Source organism: Saimiri boliviensis, chromosome 19 (genome assembly GCF_048565385.1).
Source record: "Saimiri boliviensis isolate mSaiBol1 chromosome 19, mSaiBol1.pri, whole genome shotgun sequence".
Taxonomy (NCBI): Eukaryota; Metazoa; Chordata; class Mammalia; order Primates; family Cebidae; genus Saimiri; species Saimiri boliviensis.
Window position 1 is genome coordinate 9,310,825 of NC_133467.1, and position 13,638 is coordinate 9,324,462.

At 39.6% G+C, this 13,638-nt stretch overlaps 1 protein-coding gene across 2 annotated transcripts in view; it reads right to left on the reverse strand.

The window, feature by feature from the left end:
* HMCN1 (hemicentin 1) overlaps positions 1–13,638 on the reverse strand; it is a 677,492-nt gene that overhangs the window by 553,425 nt on the left and 110,429 nt on the right. The window contains exon 1 of one of the 2 annotated variants that reach the window (XM_074389733.1): positions 1,047–2,144. The exons of the other annotated variant lie outside the window; for it this stretch is intronic. The gene's annotated coding sequence lies outside the window, so the exon portion shown is untranslated. Of the gene's footprint in view, positions 1–1,046; positions 2,145–13,638 lie in introns of those variants that run through there. 2 annotated transcript variants of the gene reach the window in all.

Below are 13,638 nucleotides of genomic sequence, written 5' to 3' on the forward strand. Positions count from 1 at the left end.
TGAAGGACAGGCTTATAGAAAATGACAGAGTTTAAGGAAGGCCCAAAAGACACCTGGATCTGATTTCCAACTTCAATTAGGAACAGTAGAAATTTCCTCAGTAGCGTGGTCCTTTATGGGTCCAGGCTCAAATAAACCAAGCTGGTGTTTTCTTCTAGTAAGCCACCTTGGTTTTGATATTTATTTCTTTATAAATGATAAAATTTGTCCTACTGTAGGGAAAAAATGATCTACTTTTGCATGGTTTTACAATTTATTTATTTAATTTTACTATTTTATATTAAGTTTAAAGAAATATAATTTCATTTTGATATTTTGTTAAAAAATTCTTCCAGACACTGGTATATGAAATACACTGATGTATGAACATAGTTCTATAAAAATGAAATTGTATACGACATGTTGTTTTTTAAACTCCTTTTTCCACTTAGCAATATGTTTGGACCTCTCTCTATGAGAGTAAACACATCTTTACATTCACTATCTATTTTTAGAATGGAAAAATTGAAACTCAGGAGACTAAAATGACTAATCAAAGCTCCAAAGGAAATCATTGAGAAAAAGCATTAATTAAACATCCATTTTTATGTAACTACACAAAAGAAGTTAAAATAAATGTGGACCTTAACTATCATGTATTTACTGTATAAGATAAACACAGAAAGACCCACAAAAAATATAAAGCCTAGAAAAGTCAGATACCTAAAAACATTCTTAAAGAAGTTTATAGTTTATAGAACAGTTTAGCAGAAATAATTTGATTTTTCAAAACAATCTAACAAATTAGCTAAATCTATTTTTGATTCATAAATAACATTGATAAGTGTCTTCCTCTCTACTGTATCATTTCCACTTACAACAATTCCTCATTCTTCTGCTTCCCACTCACAACAAACCTTATTAAGTAATTATTCAAAACATGCTGTCTCTACTTCCTTATTCAAATATTCATCCTCCAACCGACTCCAGTCTGGATTCCAACCTTATTGCTTGACTGACTTCCCCTTTGCTAAATCCAGTAGCAAATGAGACTTTTCTGTACGTACCTTTCTAAACCTTTCAGCAGAATTTCATGTACATTATCACCTCCTTCTGAAATTTTTCTCTTCTCTTGGCGTCCATGACACTACATTCTCCTGATTTATCTTCAGAGTTACTGGCTGCTTTTTCTTATTTTCTTTTTCTAATTTCTATGCAATCTCTTGAGTGCTTCTGGAATGTTTTTCTGCTTTTCTCTATCTGTACTTTTGCCTAGTTATCTCGTCCAGTCCAGTGGCTTTAAAGGACGCCCTTACGCTGGTGACTACCAAAGTCGTGAATCTAGCTCTAATCCCGAGCTCCAGTCTCATATTCCTGACAGCCGACTGAACAACTCCATTTGGATGTCTAATAGAACCTCAAATTTACCAAGTCTAAAATACCCGCTCCAACAACAAAATCTGTGTTCCTCTAGTTTTCATCAACAAATTTTATCACCATTTATCCCACTGCTCAAACCAAAAACCTAGAAGGCACTTATATTCTTCCCTTTCCAGCACACCCTCATACTTGTCTCTCCATGGGACAATTAGAATTGGAGAAATTCTAATTTCTTACAGTTTTCATATCTGTCCTCCTGTTTCTGTGTCCACTGCTAACATCTAACTTCAAGAAATGCTTGAAGGTCACACTCTGGAGCGTCTCTATTTACCTGCATGATCTTGGGCAAGTTACTCAATTTCTCTGTGCCTCAGCACTTTTGTCTATAAAATGGCATATTTCATAGTATTGATAGGGTAGTGAGAATTAATGAGTCAACATGTGTAAACTACTTAGAACAGAAATTGGAGTTTTCAGGTTATGACCAAGTGGCACTTAATGGACAAACATGTTTGCAGAAAACAATGCTAAATTCTGGACCAAATCTTCAAAAACCATTTGAGGAAGGCACTGTGAAATGACCAAAAAGCAGACAGAAACTTTCGGGGAGTTGACACTTCCAGGAAGAGAACGCAGAGGGTTTCTTATTTTTTCATGTTTAATCTAGAGGCAGTCCCATCAGTCTGTGTCACATCATGTGGGTTAAAACTCGGCTAGAAAATTAAGATTTACTGCTGAAAGAACCTGAAGATAGAGTTCAAGGCAGCCATAACAGCTGGAAAGTATCCAGAGAAATTCTAGAAAGCAGAGACATGAAAGCAGAGCCCCAGATTCTGTGTATATATTCTGCCCGAATCTCTGAACCACATATATGTTGGGCAGATTCCAAGCAACCAAGGGTAAATAAAAAACATCTTTAAGACTTCAACTGGCACTTATTTCAGGTTAGAAATGATTTTTAGTATACATTCAACCAGGTTAACTTTCTGCTTAAAAATAATTTTTTAGTTCAGTTGAAAAAAATTGAGGAGCAGGCCAGGATGGCTGATGAGAAGCAGCGGCAGTCCATCGCTGTCACGGAGAGAGAAAGGAAAACGGTGAGTGAATTTTGCACCTTCAACTGAGGCATCCAGGTTCTCACGTTGGGACTGACTAGGCAGAAGGCTTGACCCATGGAAAGCAAGGGGAAGCAGGGCGGGGTGGTGGCCCATCCAGGAGCTCTATGGAGCCAGGGAAGCCCCCACCCCCAGCCAAGAAAAGAGGTGAGTGATTGTGCAGTCTTGCCGGGGAAACCACACTTTCCCCACGGATCTTTGCAACCTGCAGATCAGGAGATCCCCTCATGAGCCCATGCCACCAGGACCTTGGCTCCGAAGCACAGAATGCTGCAGTGTCAGGGAAGTGGCCACCTGGCCATGCATGGAGATCCAGCTCTGCACACTCCAGTTCTGGGAATTCTGACGAGGTAGGAGATCCATCAGTGTGTTTCCCTAGGAAGGGGACTGAATCCAGGGAGCCATGCAGTGTCATTTTGCAGTCCCCATTCCCACAGCACAGTCAAAAATTAAGACCCACTGGCTTGGAATTCCAGCTCGCCAGCGGCAGCAGGCTGGAGACTGCCCGAGATGGACCAAATTCCCAGCTGGAGGGAACTTCATCTCTGCAGTTGGAGTCAGCTGTTCTAGCCTGCTGGCTCCAGGGAATCCAAGCAGGACCAGGACTCTGATCTCTCCCTGGGATGGAGCGTCTAAGGGGAGGGGTGGCTGCAGGTCTCTGTGGTTCAGTCGACTTAGCCTGTCTAGCCTGCTGGCTCTAGAGAGTCTGGGTGGTCTGGTCAAGAGGTGTTTCCCTCAGCACAGTGCACCCACTCTGCCAAGGAGAAGCCAGACTGCTTCCTCAAATGGGTCCCTGACCCCATTTCTCCTGGCTGGGTGAGACGTCCCAACAGGGGTTTCTGGACATCTCCGACAGGAGCATTCAGGTGGCATCAGTTTGGTTCCACCCTGGGACTGAGCTCCCAGAGGAAGGAGCAGGCTGCCATTTTTGCTGTTTTGCAGACTTCACTGATGATACCTCCAGGTGCAAGAGAAACAGAAGTGACTAGAGTCTGGAGCGAGACCCCAGCAAACCACAACAGCCCTATGGAAGAGTGGCCTGACAAAAGAAAAACAAGCATATAAAAAGCAACAGCAACAGCATCCACAAAAAAGACCCCGTAAAAACCCATTCAAAGGTCAGCAACCTGAAAGATTGAAGGAAGATAAGCCCATAAAGGTGAGAAAAAAAAAAATCAATCCAAAAATGATGAAACTCCAAAAGGATAGAATGCTGGCTTCTCCTCCAAATGACTGCAACACCTCTCCAGAAAGGGCATGGAAGTGGGCTGAGGCTGAGATGGCTGAATTGACAGAAGTAGGCTTCAGAAAGTGGGTAATAATGAACTTCACTAAAGGAGCATGTTCTAACCCGATGCAAAGAAGCTAAGAATCATGATAAAATAATATGGGAGATGGTAACAAGAATAGCCAGTATAGAAAGGAGCATAACTGACCTGATACAGCTGAAAAACACAACACGAGAGATTCACAATGCAATCACAAGTATCCAAAGTGGAAGAGACCAAGTAGAGAAAAGAATCTCAGAGCTTGAGGACTATCTTTCCGATATAAGATAGAAAGACAAGAATGGAGAAAAAAGAATGAAAATGAAACAAAATCTCTGTGAAATATGAGAACTGGACCCCTTCCTTACACCTTACACTAAAATTAACCCCAGATGAATTAAAAGATTTAAACATAAAACCTAACACCATAAAAACTCTAGAAGAAAACCTAGGCAAAACCATCCAGGACACAGGCACAGGCAAGGACTTCATGACTAAAACACCAAAAGCAATGGCAACCAAGGCCAAAATAGACAAATGGGATCTAATTAAACTCCAGAGCTTCTGTACAGCAAAAGAAACAATCATTAGAGTGAACCAGCAACCAACAGTATGAGAAAAAATACCTTTGCAATCTACCCATCTGACAAAGGGCCTAATATCCAGAATCTACAAAGGACTAAAGCAGATTTGCAAGAAAACAAACAAACAAACAAACCCATTCAAAAGTGGGCAAAGGATATGAACAGACACTTTTCAAAAGAAGATATTTATAAGGCCAACAAACATATGAAAAAATGTTCATCATCACTGATCATCACAGAAATGCAAATCAAAACCACACTGAGATACCATCTCATGCCAGTTAGAATGTTGATCATTAAAAAATCAGGAGACAACAGATGCTGGAGAGGATGTAGAGAAAAAGGAACACTTTTACACTGTTGGTGGGAGTGTAAATTAGTTCAACCATTGTGGAAGACAGTGTGGTGACACCTTAAGGATCTAGAAATAGAAATTCCATTTGACCCAGCAATCCCATTACTGGGTATATACCAAAGGATTATAAATTGTTCTACAATAAAGACACATGCACAGGTATGTTCATTGTGGCACTGTTTACAATAGCAAAAACTTGGAACCAACCCAAATACCCATCAATGATAAACTAGACAAAGAAAATGTGACATATATATATACCATGGAGTACTATGCAGCTATGAAAAATGACAAGTTTGTGTCCTTTGTAGGAATATGGATGAATCTGGAAACCATCATTCTCAGCAAACTGACACAAGAACAGAAAACCAAACACCGCATGTTCTCACCCATAGGCAGGTGTTAAACAATGAGAACAAAGGGAAAGGAGCCTTACACACTGGGGTTGGTGTCGGGGGGCGGGCGCTAAGGGAGGGACAGTGGGGGAAGGGGAGGCTGGGAAGGATAACATGGGGAGAAATGCCAGTTGCAGGTGATGTGGGGAATGGAGGCAGCAAACCCCCTGGGCAAGTGTGTACCTATCCAACAATCCTGCATGATCAGCACACATACCCCAGAACCTAAAGTACAATTTTTAAAAAAAGAAAAGAAAAGAAAAAGAAATATGGGATTAGGTAAAAAGCTTGAACCTGTGACTGATTGGAGTGCCTGAAAGAGACGGGAAGAATGGAATCAAGTTGGGAAACACACTTCAGGATATTCTCTAGTAGAACTTCTTCAACCTAGCAAGACAGTCCAACGTTCAAATTCAGGAAATCCAAAGAACCCCTGTATGATACTGTACAAGCAGATCAACCCTAAGACACATAATCTTCAAATTCTCCAAGGTCAAAATGAAAGAAAAGATGTTAAGGGCAACCAGAGAGAAAGTCCAGATCACCTACAAAGGGAAGCCCATCAGACTAACAGCAGATCTCTCCACAGAAACCCCACAAGCCAGAAGAGATTGGGGGCAAATATTCAATAGTCTTAAAGAAAACAATTTCCAATCCAGAATTTCACATGCAGCCAAACTAAGCTTCGTAAGCAAAGGAGATATAAGATCCTTTTCAGACAAGCAAATGTCGAGGGAATTCATCACCAGCAGGCCTGCCATGCAAGAGCTCCTGAAGGAAGTATTAAATATAGAAATCAAAAAAACCATTACCAGCCACTACAAAAACACTCTGAAGTACACAGACCAGTGACACTATGAAGCAACCACATAAAAAAGTCTTCAAAATAACCAGCCAGCATCATGATAACAGGATCAAATTCATATATAACAATATTAACCTTAAATGTAAATAGGCTAAATGCCTCAATTAAAAGACACAGAATGGCAAGTTGGATAAAAAGCCAAGGCCCATCAGTATGCTGTCTTCAAGAGACCCATCTCATGTTCAAAGACACATATAGGCTCAAAATAAAAGGATGGAGGAAAATTCACCAAGTAAATGGAAAACAGAAAAAAGCATGGGTCACAATTCTAGTTTCTGACGAAACAGATTGTGAAGCCAACAAAGATAAAAAAAGACAAAGGGCATTATATAATGGTAAAGGCTTCAATTGGATAAGATCTAATTATCCTAAATATATATGCAACCAATACAGGAGCAACCAGGTTCATAAAGCAAGTTCTTAGAGACCTACAAAGAAATTTAGACTCCTACACAGTAATAATGGGAGACTTCAAGACCAAACTGACAATATTAGACAAATCATTGAGACAGAAAATTAACAAAGATACTTTGGACCTGAACTCAGCTCTGGATCAAGTGGACTTGATACATAACCACAAAGCTTTTCATCCACAGACAAAAGAATATACATTCTTCTCATCACCACATGGCACTTACTTTAAAATTGATCACATAATTGGAAGTAAAACACTCCTCAGCAAATGCAAAATAACTGAGATCGTAACAGTCTCTCAGACCACAGTGCAATCAAATTAGATCTCCAGATCTTAAGAAGTTCTTTGAAAATGAATCAAATTATATCTCAAGAAGTTCTTTGAGCTGGGTGCGGTGGCTCAAACCTGTAATTACATCACTTTTGGAGGCTGAGGTGGGTGGATCACCAGAGGTCAAGAGTTCAAGACCAGTCTGACCAATATGGTGAAACCCCATCTGTACTAAAATACAAAAAATTAGCCGGGTGTGGTGGCACACGCCTGTAATCCCAGCTACTCCAGAGACTGAAGCAGGAGAATGACTTCAACAGTGTATATTTATCTGGTGTTTCTGCATTTCCTTATTGTCTGTCTCCTGAACTAGAGTTTGATAAAAGATTTTTCATTCTCACCACTCTTGTCTTACTAGAGCCCAAAATGTAGCGGGCTCTGATTAAACATTAAGTATCTTCATACCATATCCAAGTTATTAAATTACAGAGCTGTCATTCAAGCGCAATTGTTCTGTGGGTTCTTTCACAGACCAAATGAGTAGGGAGAAATTATACTCCATGATTTCTATCCTTCTGGAGTTTTTAGTCTAGAAAAGTTAGAATACAGAACCAGAGTAAGTAAGAACTGGTCCCCAGCTCCAGAAAACCCCACACTTTCTTCTCCCACCATAGAATCCATCACTAAGTCCTGTGTTATTTTACTTCCTATGTGCATCTCTGTTCCCCACTACTACTGTACCATACCAGGCTTTGTCATTTCTCTAAGTTACACAACCAGTGGTCCCCTTTCCTCCATGTCGCCTCTATTCTCTATGCTGCATTCAATGTAGTCGTTGGAAAGGTGATATTTTCTCAAGGGTGCTTTCATTCCTATGGAAACAGAAAATCACCAGAGATGCCAATTTTGGTATGCAGAGGGTGAACAACAAATGATAGTAAAATTTAATTTAATTCTCAATGAAAAGGAAAAGATGAAAGAGGATTACCAAAGAGGAGAGGCATTTAAATGATCTTAAAACCTGGAAAGGAATAACCAAACAAATGTCTGTTAGACTAAATGGAATTTTTAAATGAGTTGGAGAGGGTTTGAAAACATGTTTTGAGACGGATTCTAGCTCTGTCACCCAGGCTGGAGTGTGTGGTGTGATCTTGGCTCACTGCCACCTCTGCCTCCCGGGTTCAAGCAATTCTCCTGCCTCAGCCTCCCAAGTAGCTGGGACTACAGGTTCCTGGCACCATGCCCAACTAATTTTTGCATTTTTAGTAAAGAAGGTGTTTCACTGTGCTGGCCAGGCTGGTCTCAAACTCCTGACTCTGTGATCCGGCTGCCTCGGCTTCCTAAAGTGCTGGGATTATAAGTGTGAGCCACAATGCCCAGCCAGGTTAGGTCCTTTTTGCACAGACTAAAATGCCACAAGGAGCTGAAGACATTGTGTGATGCCTCGTTCTCCTCGTCCAGGTCACTTCCCACTTACTTTCATGCAGCGTTCTCATAAAAGAGAATCAGTCACCCTGAGGTCAGTCATCTTGCCCTTAAAATATATTAATTCTGTCTTGCTTTTCTTATTCTGTATTAAAATACTGATGAAATAATGTGAAAGAGGCATTAGGATGAAATAAGTACTTCATAATCTTTAGAAATAAATAATACCTAAATGTGAGGCAACAGGGAGCAGTGAGTTGGCTCTATCTTTGCACATCATAAGTTGCCCAAACAACATTTCCTCTGTGGTAAATTGTAAAGAAAAAAAGAAGTGAACATTTTACTATGTCATGTGCTGCAGTTATATGTACACATCAAAGAAAAAGGAAGGGAGAAGTATCAACTCAATGTTTTTGCTTACATCAATAGTTACCCTAATCGTTTATGAAGTAAGAAAAGAAATTACTCAAGCAAGGAAGAAACCATTTCTTTTAGATATTAGAATCTATCCAGAAATTAGGTCTTTCCGTTATTAGGTCTTTCAATTAGACTTTCATTTGACTTCCAGCATGTCAAATGATGTATCTTTTAAATCACGTGTTCTTCTTTTGTAGGTTGGATAGCTTCAGACTAGGCCCAATGTACCTCTTTTCTCTACAGAATCATGCGCCTTACAGTTCCACTTTACCACATCTTTTGTGCTTTATGTCTCACATTTTATGTTTAGAAATCCATATTTTAGAATAAAAAGCTGCAAAATCAAACCAACATCATCTTTTCTTTTTCTTCTTTTTGCTTTTTTTTTTTTTTTTTTTTTTTTTTTTTATTTTTTTTTTTTGAGACAGAGTTGTGCTCTCTTGCCCAGGCTGGAGTGCAGTGGCACGATCTCAGCTCACTGTAACCTCTGCCTCCTGAGTTCAAGTGATTCTCCTGTCTCAGCCTCCTGAGTAGCTGGGATTACAGGCATGCACCATCATGGCTAGCTAATTATTGTATTTTTTTTTTTTTTTTTTTTTTTTTTTTAGCAGAGATGGAGTTTCACCATGTTGGCCACGCTGGTCTTGAACTCTTGACCTCAAGTGATCTGCCACCTCTGCTTTTCCAAGTGATGGAATTACAGGCATGAGCCACCGTGCCTGACCGTCTTTCTTCCATGGGGTTTTGCTCTATATGTATAGACCTTGAAAAAGTGCTTTCAAAATAGACTTTATCCATAATCAACATCTTAGAATCTTTTTTCCTCCGTAAGTACCTTCAGCTTCACTGTGCACCAGGTTCACTCCTCTTTCAAAGCAAAATGTAGCATAAACTAGACAAAACCCCAAATAAGCTCTCCATTTCCTGCAGCTTTGGTCACTCTGGCAGTCTATTCTATTGCTGGGAAATATATTCAAACCTTCCACTGATTATGTTATCAAAGCTGTTTAAATTCCATTCCATGAGTCTGTGTATGGCAAAGATGAAGCTGTTTGTTTAATTCAACAATTTCTCTAAAAATGTACACAGTATATTTTGAGAACATAGTGAGACTCTGAACTTGCTTCCACAAGGGCATTTTGCTCCCATCCCCATTCTGCCACACTTTTCAACATTATCCCTCTTGAGTTTTATTTCTATGTTATAAGATATCTCATCAGTTGATATCTAGCATTTTGGCTCTAATGCATCGTCATAACTCTAGTTGACTGTGGCTCATTTCATTGTATGCTCTCTCCCTCATGGTTCTGGACAAGCTTTGTTTTTATGGCCTTTAAAAAAAAAAAAAAAAACCATGGCTGTTGTCTAACAGTATATAAGGAAATGGTTTCCTTGACAACCATAACCACAAGCAAGTCATCTGCACCTCTTTCTCATTGCGTGGTTTGTGCGATTGCTAAAACACTTCAAAACATTTTTATTCAGAGCCAGGTATTAAATACCTAAATTTATAGAGCAAGCTGAAAGCCAAGCAGGTGATAAACTATCAGAACACTTGTAAAGTAGTAAACTCTAATCATTTGCTGGTATTAGAGTTCAGCCTTGTGACACAGTCTCTAAGAGGACAAACGTTGAGAGCTTGATATTTAACATCCAAAATGAATGACTCCCTCAAGGACGCAAGTTAAAAACAAAGAGTGGCTAGAAATGCCAAAGAAGCGAAAAATATTGCTTAAATGAAAAGTGACATTGCAGTTTTATTCATTCATATAAACATGCCAAATGCTAATTCTCTAATAGGAAAGAGGTCAGCTTCAAGGTGACCTCTTCAGAACACCAAATATTTGGTCAAAAGTGCTCCTAAGACTATGTCTCTTGACAAAATTAAGCACAATGCATATGGAGTACCCATTTAAAATAGTTTTTGAAAATTTTCTATGGTAAAAAAAAAATGTCTCCTAGCTCGTATGATTCAAAAAATATCTATTTCTGGGAACTTCTCAGGATAAAAAGTATTTTCCCAAATACCAGTATTTTACAAGGAAATACACAGCTTGTATGGATTACAAAAAAAAAAAAAAAAAAAAATTAGATTAGAGCAACAGGAGATTGTGTATAATGTGATAAGCATCCGACGAAAAAAGCACTAACAAGGGCATACAACTCCATACTGGTCTAGTCTCTCAATATCTGTCAAAGACAGGATATAATAAAGAACAGTGTACTGTTCTCCCAGCCCTACCTTGTCCAAAACCATGGTTAAGTTGGAGATGACTTCAGATTGGTTGGAATCAGAGTAATTTGACTGAAATAAGTAACATAAACGATCACATTTGTGTTCATGCATGTTTATAGAAAATAACTGTGCAAAAATACGAACTCGGAAATGTAATCAAGAGAGGTAGTAACTCTTATGAGACACTGGAGATCTGGGTTACCAGGTAGGTTGAGCAGCAGATGAAAAAAAAATTATACAGGGAGTTTCTACTTAGGGAATTTGGCTTAACAGCCTGTAAGGTTAGGTATGAATTACGGTGGGGGAAAGGCAGGCATAAGGAAGGAAGGAAGGAAGGTGGGGGTGGAGGAGGCCGAAAGAAAGGAAATTAAGAGACAGATGAAGGGAAAACACGGGCCAAGCTGCTCAGAGTGGGTGGTGGTCACAGAGCAACCGAAGCCTGAGTCAGGGAGTGAGTTAAATGGAGGTCCTGGGTACCATTCTAAGCGATTTTGAGAACAGTGTTAAAATGAAGCCAAAGAGATATATCTGAGGCCTGGTGAAAAAAGAACCCCAGTTCTCCACGGAGCCAGAGAATGAGAAGAGTTTAACTTTTTTCACGTACTTCAATTCTTACCATAATGCTCTACAAGTTTAGAACGCTGGGGCCCTTCCACGACTCCAGGCACTGGGGAAGAGTCGAATTGCGAGAAGAGCTTTGGCATTGCCGCAGTCATTCCTTGGCCCACCTCCAAGAAAAGGCAGGCTGGCCTCTGCTTAGATGTTGTCTGTGCTCGCATTCCCAACATGCACATGAAGAATGATCAATGGGCTCTGGACATAATCGGCCACAGAGCAGAGTGAATTCCAGGAGGTATGTGTCAGGCAGGATCTCATCAAACTCATGTCTTTCAATACTTCAAAAGCTTGTTTTAGAAACACCATTATGGAGAATTGCCTGAAGGACAGAAAATCCAGACATTCCCCTGCATGTTCTAAAATCCATCTTTGGGTTGTTCCAGGCCAGCAGAGATCTTCATACCTAGACTGTCTCGTTCAGTTCTTCCCATCTTTTGAAGACATTTTAAAATGTGTACATTCATACCTTACTTTGTTCTGTAAAGAATTTAAGACCGGAATTTTTACTGAATTGAGCTTGAATTTATGTCATCAGCCTTTATCTGAGGAACATTACAGGAAGCACTTCCATGAAATGCCTGTCAAGATACTATCGGGAATGTGGCTCATTACATACATTTCAAAGTATCCTCCTTATGAAGCCTCGCTAGAAAAACTTCCCCCTTGCCTTCATACAAAGAAGCATTGAGCTTCTCTTCTGAAACTGACTTCTTGTATCTTATGGGCACTGATTCATGTATTGGACCATGTTTTCCTCTAGGTACAAAGCCAAAGCCAACTTGGGGCCCTTGCCCATCTACCATACAGAACCTCTCAGCATGCATTTTGATTCACTTCTGGATTTACCATTCTTTCCCTACCCCTATTTTTTCTGTATTCAAAAATCTCCACTTTGTACCTTTTTTAATTTGCTAATCTATATAGTACACTAAGTAAATATACCATGAGTTCAGAGTAGTACCTATCCTGCCAGAGGATGGAGAGAGGCAATATACCCCACTGGGGCTGGACACATATTCTACCCATTTAGATCCAGAAAGAAACCTGAGTCTCTCTCCTCACAGAGAAGGAGTCAAATCGCAGACCACCGCCACCTGTCAGACCACCTTCATCCACGATAGGGTAACCTGTAGGGAAAGCATTTTGGAGTGTCATGTAATACTACCCAGTTTTCCTGTATACTCGTAAGATTAAAGACTCAGTACTTTTCAAAAATAAAAATAAGAAACAAAAGAAAATAAGAAACATTATTAAACTCTCATGTTGACTTTATCCCTTGCATAGGAATGAAAACAATCTGCCCGTCCCTGAAGGAAAGTGCTGACTTCCTCTATGGGCTCTGTAAGTCCTGAGGCTGGCCGTCCCTGCAGCAGAGGGAGCTGAATGAGAAGACCCTTGCTTTTAGGGAAATAAAATAATAGTAAAAATAAAAGAATAGCAAAAATAATAGTATTTTAGCCAACTTCCTATTCTAGAATTCCTGGGAGAAGTGCACCTCATTAGCCACCTAGAATGGGCCCAGCTTGTTCTAATTTCATTTGGCTCCATGCAGAACACTCTTCATTGTCCAAAACTTGGGGTGGCTGTGAACTTCAGCCTCGCTCCTTAACGCTGTTCTGGCCCTTTTCTTGACCCACTATTTTGCTCACTATATTTTTGCAATATATACTTGGCTTGGGCAACGAAAAAAAACTCACTCCTGTCCAAGTCGTGGTTACTTCCCTGAGCTCAGCTGAACAGCCCACCCTGGCTTTAAAACTGGAAGTCCCACATCCCTGGAAACTTCTCAGTCTAGGCAAAGGAGGGATGGTTGGTCACCCTACTCCCAGTCCACACTGATTGTGCAGTAAATCAATGGCAGAACCAGAACCTTACTTATTTTATTCCTTTATATATTATTATAGAGCACATATAATAACATATAAATGACTATAACAATTATATGTTATAGAACATGTATTATTAATTATATATTTTGATATGCATATAAAAATATACAGGAATATAATAGATAAGTATATTATATATAAAGGAATAAGAAAATATGTATACACAGAAATAGACATTCACAAAATTTACATATGCATATATATTTTACAGAATATAACTTCTTAAAAGACAACTTTGAGCAAATTTCACAGAACTACGCTATTTAACTGTGTAAGAACAATATGGCAATATCCATAGCAAAACGTTCATCTCATTCTCTTCCCCCGTGATCCTTCACGCTTCGGAAACGCCTCTGCTGCCTTTTACCACTGTGTGTTCAAGTAATAGGAATAAATGTCTAAAATTAGTCCAAAGAAAATGAAGTTA